Genomic DNA, 9580 nt, shown 5'->3' with positions numbered 1-9580 from the left:
TGAAAAGCTCTGCTCTTTTCTGTGGAGAATCACCACTATTTTAGATTAGGTAGGGGACTTATGCTCCGCCTATCCTATAGGCGTACTTGTATTTCCTGGTGGGTCTCAGTTTGTCTCTGAGCTTTCAACAGTATGGTACATTTCTCTGCCCCCTTTTTACACTGCGCCACTAAATAGCGTGGCAAGTCGCAATAAAATAACATTTTTTGTTACAATATAAATATACAAGCATTCCAGCTAATTCCAGTGATAGGAAATGCAACTTATACACAATTACACAGACTTTCTCCCAGATGATCTAACATCTACCATTTGATTCACAAAACATGTTCAGCTATAATTAACCTGTTAAAACTAAGATGCAGTAGGCATACCCTAAGCAGTAGGTGGCGATATAACTTCAAAAGTAAAGGCCATTTTAACCAATCAGAAGCCAGAGTCAATACCGGAACAGAAGCGCGGAAAGGGAAATAGGAAAACACAAACAACAATGGCGACTCACAGGGAAGAATCTTTTGTTTGGACAGATAGTGAGGTAGAATTGCTCCTTAATGTCACCAATGAATACAATGTAAACACAATAAAAATAAAATAACTATTTGCTCGTTCGGGCGCCTCTGTTCGTTGACCAGGTTAAGCAGCTGGATATGACACCCAAAGACTGCCGACAGCATGCTAATAAGTAGCAACAACATTTTTCTTACGTTTACCATTTTACCTCAACCACTAGCACATACGCAACCGCTGAAACCGGAATTGTTCTCCGGTTTCAAACGAACACGGTTTCAGGGGCCCGAAAGCTTGGTTGCATGTGGACGAACAGAACCGCGAAGACAAAGACTGCAGTCAAGTGAGCCGCACTTTTTTTCTTCTAAAAAAAAGGGGTGCGCACCTATTACGGTACACAGTGAACCGGTTGCTGGAATGCAATTTTAGATTGTCATTGCAGCTTTTCCTTCGAACTGACTCAAACATTGGGACATCCATGTATATAATTTAGATATAATGTAGAATAAACAAATGTCTGTATTTCGGAAATTATGTAGGCTAGACACAGAACTAGGCTACTTCTCACGCACTCATGCACTGACGTCAATCTGATTACTCCGAGCTGAGCCCCCCCCTCCCTCCCTCTCTCTCTCTCTCTCTCTCTCTCTCTCTCCCTTGCTCGCCTTTCTCTTGCTCTCAGTCTCTCTGGCTAAGAATATTTAATACTCATGTAGTCAATATAATTTGAATTATCCAAAACTCTTCACAGGATGCATTTTGAATCAATTCTCATAAATTATTAATGTACAAACATTTGAAGTGTGTTTTTCTCGTCCTTGACAAGTAATAAAAGGATAATTGTACGGTGTTCATTAGAGTCTCTCATACATGCTTTCAGGACCTCTCCCTCTACCAAACTATGAAAAAATGTCATTTTGGATTTTCAATAATCAAGAAATCAAAATCTACTCTGTTAAAGTCTAATATTCTTGCATGACATGATAGAGGGAGAGGTCCTGAGCTCATATGTATGAGAAACTCCCATGAAGAAAATTATTTTTGTCCTATAATCACCTGTCAAACCTCAGAAAAAGTCAAAATGTGCTTACAGTAGGATTTTGTGATGGGATTATTCAAAATCTACACTGTAAAAGTCTAATAATCCTGCATGACATGATAGAGGGAGAGGTCCTGAACTCAGGGATATGAGACACTCCCATGAACAAAATTATTTTTCTCCTATAATCACCTGTCAAAGTTCAGAAAAACAGTCAAAATGTGCTTACAGTAGGATTTTGTGATGGGATTATTGACCGTCAAAATGATAGTTTGGTAGAGGGAGAGGTCCTGAAAGCATGTATGAGAGACTCTAATGAACACCGTATAATTAGCCTTTTATTACTTGTCAAGAACGAGAAAAATACACTGTACACAATGTTTGTACAGTAATACTTTGTGAGGAAATTATTCAAAATCCATCCTGTGAAGAGTTATGGATTATTCACATTATATTGACTACATGAGCATTACATATTCTTAGCCAGAGAGAGACTGAGAGCAAGAGAAGAGAGACTGAGAGCAAGAGAAAAGAGAGAGAGAGAGAGAGAGAGAGAGAGTCAGAATTGACGTCAAGTGCATGAGTGGGTGAGAAATAGGCTAGTTCTGCGTCTAGCCTACCTAATTTCCGAAATACATACATTTATTTATTCTACATTATATCTTAATTATATAAATGAATGTCCCAATGTGCGATTAGCAATATCAGTGTAAGAAAAAGAAGCAGCGACGATATAAATATCTAGTGCAGAAACCGTTTCACCGTTTTACCGTAATACTTCTAATAGGTACGCACCCCGTTCTTGTTTTGAATTTAGAAAAAAAAAGTGCGGCTCACTTGACCGTGGAAGAAAAAAGTGCGGCTCACTTGACTGCAGTAGACAAAGGCACGGGTGCAGAAGTACACGGGCTCGTGTGATCAATGCATAGCTACTAAAACCCCCTCCCATGAATTAAGAACGGTCCCTAAGATCACGATTCATCAGTTAGCGTGTTGACTTGGCTCCAGGCTTAAAACCCTTTAATGATTTTAAAGAACGAACCCTAAATGTATGAGAAATTTACTTTCTAAACCGAAGCCCAAAACCGTTGAGCTCTAATATAAAAATTAACATACAACTTGCCGAATTGAAGATTGTTGTAGCCTACAGTGAAAGGTTGGTGAAGAGGTTGTGATGGAAACGTGTGTTTTCTAAAAAGAATGAAGAGCTTGTCTCTTGTTTTCTTCAGATGGATTAAAGGATATGATATTCCAAATCTTTACAGGCGTGACAAACGGGGAAAAGGTCCCAAGGTAGAGAGAGAGACGGATTACAGTCACGGCTACTTGACTACTTCTTTTGAAAGCCCTTAGCCAATCGGTGAAAGCCGGGAACAATGACGCGTTGAAAAACGAGTAGCTGCTCAAGGCTCAATGATGACTCGAGGCTTATGGCGCGTTCCAGGCTACAGTTTGTAGTCACCCACCTTTCAAATAAAGTGCACATTTGAACACTTAAATGTTTTATATCCACAGCGCATCGACTGTCTTCTTCTACCGGCGAATCGGCGCTAGATTAATCAATTGTACAGCCATGAAGCATGTTTACACATCTTCTGTTAACGTTAGTCCTGCCTATAGAAATGCACTGATATCAGATGGGCAGGGAAGTGCAGAAAAAATGCTGCTGGATTATTTTTCAGACGGGACATGTGTTAGGAGGGGTGGAGCCTAACCTTCGTCAGAGGGCTATCTGCTCCCCCTCCCTTCGCTCACAATGACAAAATCAGCTGTTATCGTGGGTTTTAGCCAGTTTAGGGGCGCAGTGTAAAAAGGGAGCAGAGAAGTGTACCATACTGTTGAAAGCTTAGAGACAAACTGAGACCCACCAGGAAATACCAGTAAGCCGATAGGATAGGCGGAGCATAATGGTGCGTTCCAGGCAACCCGTAACTCGTGTTTTTCCGACCTCCTACGCGTGAAAATGCTCTGGAACGGCAGTCAAACCCGTAACTTCCCACCCGGCAACTGGGAGTACATCGATCTGTACGAGTTCACGGGTGGGAAGTTACGGGTTTGACTGCCATTCCAGAGCATTTTCACGTGTAGGAGGTCGGAAAAACACGAGTTACGGGACTGGAACGCGCCATTATACGCCATGGCTCAAGGTGGCAAGTGGTGCTCAATTAAGCTATCTCAGGGCCCACAAAAAAAGAGGTCATTCTTTCTATGATGAAATTATTCTGCATGTAGTTCAGTCACACTAATGCTGCATCACAATTCAAATTGAGCCACAAATAATGCAATACAGATGAAAAAAGTTTTAATTTACTGAGCAATATCCCCCTTCTTAAATGGTTTGGTCCATGCCGTGGTTCATGTTGGCAAGTCTCACCTCTTTTGACATTAACGTCACTATAACGGCTGGCTGTCAAATACTAGCACTAATAGCCTAACGTTAAATCATACACATCGTTAGCCTAGTGTGTGTAGAAAGTGCTAAGCTAGGTAGCTAACGTTAGCTAGTAAGCTTATGTTCTGGTAACAACTCGATCTGGTTAGCTAGCTGCCAGCTAACGTTAGCTACCATTAACTAGACAGCTACTGCTAGCTACAGTTCTAGCAACCAGCCAACTACTGTTCTGGTAAGATAGCTGCTAGATAACATTACGCTACCATTAACTAAATGACAGATTAACTAGACAACTACTACAGTTCTAGTAAGCTAGCTTTCACTAGCCAGCCTCAACCACTGCACTGTTCTAGTGAGGTGGCTACTGTTAGCTAGCTTGCCAGCTGGCACATTTGCAAATACTTCCCGTGCAAATAAATACATAAAAATCCAGTAGCAGCAGCCAGGACACATGTTTCCACTCGCATGAATGCTTAAATTATAATGTGCTATGCTAGCTAGCCGGTCCTGTTGACATGTCTTTTTAAAACCTTTATGTGCTGCTACTCACAGAATCAGCTGTGCCCCCCTCTGATCTAGACACCCACTCCCAGCCCCAAGAAGATCCTTTAGATCAGGGGTGTCAAACTCAAATACACAGTGGGCCAAAATTTAAAACTTGAACAAAGTCGCGGGCCAACATTGAACAAATGAAAAATTTAATATGGACCCAAACAAGTTTTGCTTTAACATTGAATATGCACTTATCACTTTCGCTTTTTGTGCGCATCAATGGTGTGCACTAACATATGTGAATACACCCTCAGACACAAGTGTTGGTGCTCCATCTGCTCAGTAGAGAAGCTTGTAAAACCCTGACTGTCCTACAGCCAGGCAGACAGACAGACAGCCAGGCAGACAGACAGCCGGCATGCAGACAGACAGCCAGGCAGACAGACAGGCAGGCAGACAGGCCGGCAAGAAGGCAGACAGGATTGAATGAACAGGAACAGAGCAAACACAGCGGCCGGCTAGGTCAACACAGGTGTCTCTATCACAGTGAGACGTTACATAACGTAAAGCTTCTGTTTTCTGCCTTTCTTTTCGCCATTTTTAAGAAGGTAACACGGTTACAGTTGTAGTATGAGATTGCTATGACTACTGTCACAGAAGAGAGGGCGTTTCTGGGTCCTGTCTTGATTGACGCGCCAAACCAACAGCAGAGCATTATGGGATTTGTAGTATTAGCGGTGAATGAGCTGTATGATACTGGCCGGCCAGCTCTAGTAGTCATTTGGTATTGCCTCGCGGGCCAAATATAATTACACTGCGGGCCAAATTTGGCCCGCGGGCCAGAGTTTGACACCCCTGCTTTAGATGGTGAGTGAGTGACTGGTAAACACTGGTTGGCTATTAAACTTATTACTAAACTACTGTACTGCTATGAATAGCAAAATGTAGATGTTAGTTAACCGAGGTTTAGATAGCCTACATATGAAACAGTTACATTACGTAAAGAAATCCATGGTTAATAAATAAATAGTGTTAAGTTAATTAATAGAAATTCATATAGAGTTGATTTCTTTTTAAATCCTTTATGTCCTGCTACTCACAGTCAGCTGTGGCCTCATCTGACCTAGACACCCACCCCCAGAAGATGCTTTAGATGGTGAGGGAGTGAGGTAGACACTGGTTGGCTAGTTAAACTTATTACTGAACTACTGTACTGAATAGCAACATGTAGATGTAATCCAGGTTAAGATAGCCTACATATGAATGCTCGTGAAATAAGAGAGGCGTTTATTAGCTAATCAACAGCCGCCTAGCCAGCTTCCTGTAAACTCTACAGTGCTACATAGATTTATTCACAAGTCTTAAGAAGACACTGTTCTGGTCTTACTGTCTACAGAGCCAGGTCCTAGCCAGTTAGAAACAGAGAGTGAAGGGAGTGAAGAGGCTCATAGTAGTTCCAGTCATGAAACTGCTACAGACAGAGACAGTCCAAGCACAGGAAGTACACAAGTAAATGTCTGTGGAGAGGTTAATTGGAAAAAGAACATAGAGAAACAGAAAAATTTATACAAAATGACACATAAAAAATGGGGGTCGAAAAAAGGGGTCGAAAAAAGTGGTGACGAAAAGTCGGAGGGGTTGGGGCCCACACCAATATTCTTTAAGGTGGCCCAAAATTCCTAGTAACGGCCCTGATCATGGATGTATTAATAGAACTGGATGCGGTGACTACGTTGACAGTGTCCTGGCTTGAACCCAATAGGCCTCTGCTTTCACTCATGTGTGTATCTAATGATGTTACAGTAAGAATAGACAAAAGTTGAAACATAACTACTAGGTCAAAATATACTACACTACAATACAGTACATGTAACAAAATGGCACCATCAGGGCCTACTGACAGTAAGGGTTAGTAATATAAGTCTACCACACATTCTACATTCTAAACTGGGCTGCAAAAAAGGCACATTGAGGTACAGTATTGCAGTAGCTTTTATTTTTATTTTTTTAGTCTTTATTTAACCAGGCAGGCGTTTAAGAACAAGTTCTTATTTACAGAGGCGGTCTGGCAAAAAGCCTCTTGAGGGAAGGAGGTTAGTGGGCGGAAAAAATAAAACAAGGTTAAATATAAGACAGTTGAAGAAAAACGGCATACATTGACACATCACAACACATGTATAAAACAACATGCAACACTACAATGAGCAATCACCAGCACAGACATACAGCAGCAGCAAATTATCAGCAAACATGCAAGACAGTTAAAAGACAGTTAAGGACAGCATACATGGAAGCATCACAATACCTATGGAACATACAGCATACAACTAAGCATCACCACCACAAACTCTTCAGCAAACACGCAGGACAGTTAAAAAAAAACAGTTAAAGACAGCATACATTGAAGCATCACAACACAAATATAACATAACATGCAGCATACAATTACACACAACACAACACCGAGCATCACACAGGCATGGTAAAACAGGCATGGTAAAACAGGCATCACACAGAAGAGGAGTACAAGTGGAATGAATGGCAAAACAACTGAGGGAGGATGTTATATATCTGCTCTTCGGACTGAGCTTTGCCCTGGTCTATCGAAGAATTGGGAAGACGGCAGTCACTCAAGCCCAAAGGGTGCACGTCATGCTAACGGAGCTGGGCAGAGCAGTGAGTAATCAACCTGTGATTTCTGAACTGAACCGTAAGATCGATACCCTGCAAGGCGACGTGGCAGAGTTGAAGATCAGGCTCGATAAAGAGAAGCGTTACAGAGAGGAATGACCATTGGAATCTGTTGTTCTTCTCCCTAACCCAAACATCTAATCTACTTTGGCTCCCACCCGGCCGTCAAGGCCGTTTCGCCCAAACTCCCCTGAAGATTCACAGGCTAAAGAGGCGCTGCACCGTCCCCCCTCCTCCCTGCCCTCCCCCTGTTGACTTTTGGTCTTGAGGATCGAGGACGTCTCCATAGCAACCTGCTGTTATCGCTAAGACATTCCGTCAGAGTCCTCGGCCAGAGGCCTTCAGGCATACACATACACACACACACACATGGACTGAACTCACGGACTCAGAAACACACACACACAAACCACACCACACACACACACACATGGACTGAACTCACGGTCTCAGAAACACACACACACACAAACACGCACATCCCCCCCCCCCCTTTCCCTCTCATTGTAACTGCCTTGTACTGTATTTTGTATGTCGTAATTGTCGTATTGCATTTTGTATGTCGCTCTTTCTTCCTTTTTATCTGTTATTTGTATTGTGAAGCGCTTTGTTAGGAAGCATGATGGCGGCGCTACGCCCGACAGCAGCCAGCCACTAATTCCTGGCATTTCTTGTTAATCTGTTCATTTGCAGTCCTTTGTTTTTGTTTGTCTCCCTTTGTACCTGGGCTGCGCCCCGGGCTGATGTAACAGTTGGTTGGGGGGCGCATTATAAATAAAAAATAACATAACATAACATGGTGGAAAAGCATTTACACGAATCGGCGAGAGTGAGTGAGATGGCATTTTTGAAGGTGGGAATAGAGATGAATTTGTCCAGTTTTGCAGAGCATTCCAGTCAGAGGCAGCAGCAGTCTGGAATGATGCAAGTCCCAGAGAGGTTTTGGAGTTGGGTATTTTCAGTTGGATGTAGAGAGAGGACCGGGTGTTGTATGTGACAGGGAGAGAATGCAGCAGGCGAGACATGTAGGGTGTTGACCGGTGAAGAAGGGTCTTATAGATGAGGGTGAGCCAGTGAATGTTGCGTTGGGTGTGTAGTGAGGGCCAGTTTAACAGGGAGTAAAGAGTGCAGTGGTGCATGTTGAAGGGGGCGTTTGTGGCAAAGCGGATAGCAGAGTGGTAAAGAGTGTCGAGTTTGGAGAGTGTGCCCTTACATGCAGACCTGTATATTGTGTCACCAAAGTCAAGTGTGGGGAGGATGGTCATATTGATAAGGGTGAGTTTGGCGATGGAGGAACAATTTCTGTAGAGGAACCCTAGTTTGGCCTTGACCTTAAACTGTAGCTTTGAGATGTGGTGAGAAAAAGATAGAGTGGAGTCTAACCAGATGCCCAGGTATTTATAGGTGGTGACGTGATCCAGGATAGCTCCCTCAGAGGTAGTGATGTTTAACGGTGAAGGGGATGGAGCACCCTTCCGGTGGAACCACATGGCCTTTGTCTTATATGTATTTAGTGACAGTTTGAGTTGGGTAAAGGCAAGTTGTACCTGGAGGAAGCTATCCTGGAGAGTGGATTGAACAGTGGTGGGGGAGGGGCCTGTGGCATAAAGAATTGCATAAAGATGAATGAGTGAGTTGCCAGCAGCCAGTGGTATGTTATTGATGTAGATGGAAAACAGGGTAGGACCAAGTATGGAACCTTGAGGGACACTCTTGGTGACTGGGAGGGGGTGTGAGACAGAGCTATCAAACCTTACGTGTTGCACCCGGTGGAAAAGATAGTGAGAAAACCATGCAAGTGAGTGATTTGTGACCCCAATACTGCTCAGCCTGCTGATAAGAATGGTGTGGTCAACAGTGTCCATAGCTTTGGCAAGGTCAATGAACCTTTAGGGTAGCTGTAGTGCACCCATACCCATACCCAAACCAGACTGCACCCCGGATAAGATGCCATACACGTCCAGATAGTCTGTAAGTTGTTTGTTCACAAGTTTCTCAAATACCTTGGACACACAGGGCAAGACGGAGATAAGCCTGTAATTATTAGGGTCAGATTGCTCACTGCCATTAAACAAGGGAAGCAGGATTGCTTCCTTCCAGTCTGCAGGTATTTCAGCCGTATGGAGGGAGAGGTTGAAAAGGTCTGCCAAAGGAGCTGCAATGATGGGGTCCGCAGTTTTAACAAAAAATGCAGCAATCTCATCGGGCCCAGCAGATTTTGGGGGGTCTAGCGCTGACAGTTCCCTAAGAACCTCCCCCTCTGAAACAGGATGGAGGGAGAAACTAAGGGGGGGGGGCATGGGGGGGCAAACAGGACTCTGGGTGACTGAAGGCAATACAGTAGGACCTGGGGACAGACTGTTCTCTGATGTACATGCAGGATTCTGTGATGATGAGATTGTTCTCTCTGAGTGATAGGGGGAGGGATGACGGCTTGTTCTCAAGTTTTCTCACTGTTT

This window comes from Borostomias antarcticus, assembly GCF_949987555.1.
Source record: "Borostomias antarcticus genome assembly, chromosome: 26".
In the NCBI taxonomy this organism is placed as follows: Eukaryota; Metazoa; Chordata; class Actinopteri; order Stomiiformes; family Stomiidae; genus Borostomias; species Borostomias antarcticus.
This window is presented reverse-complemented; position numbering follows the sequence as displayed.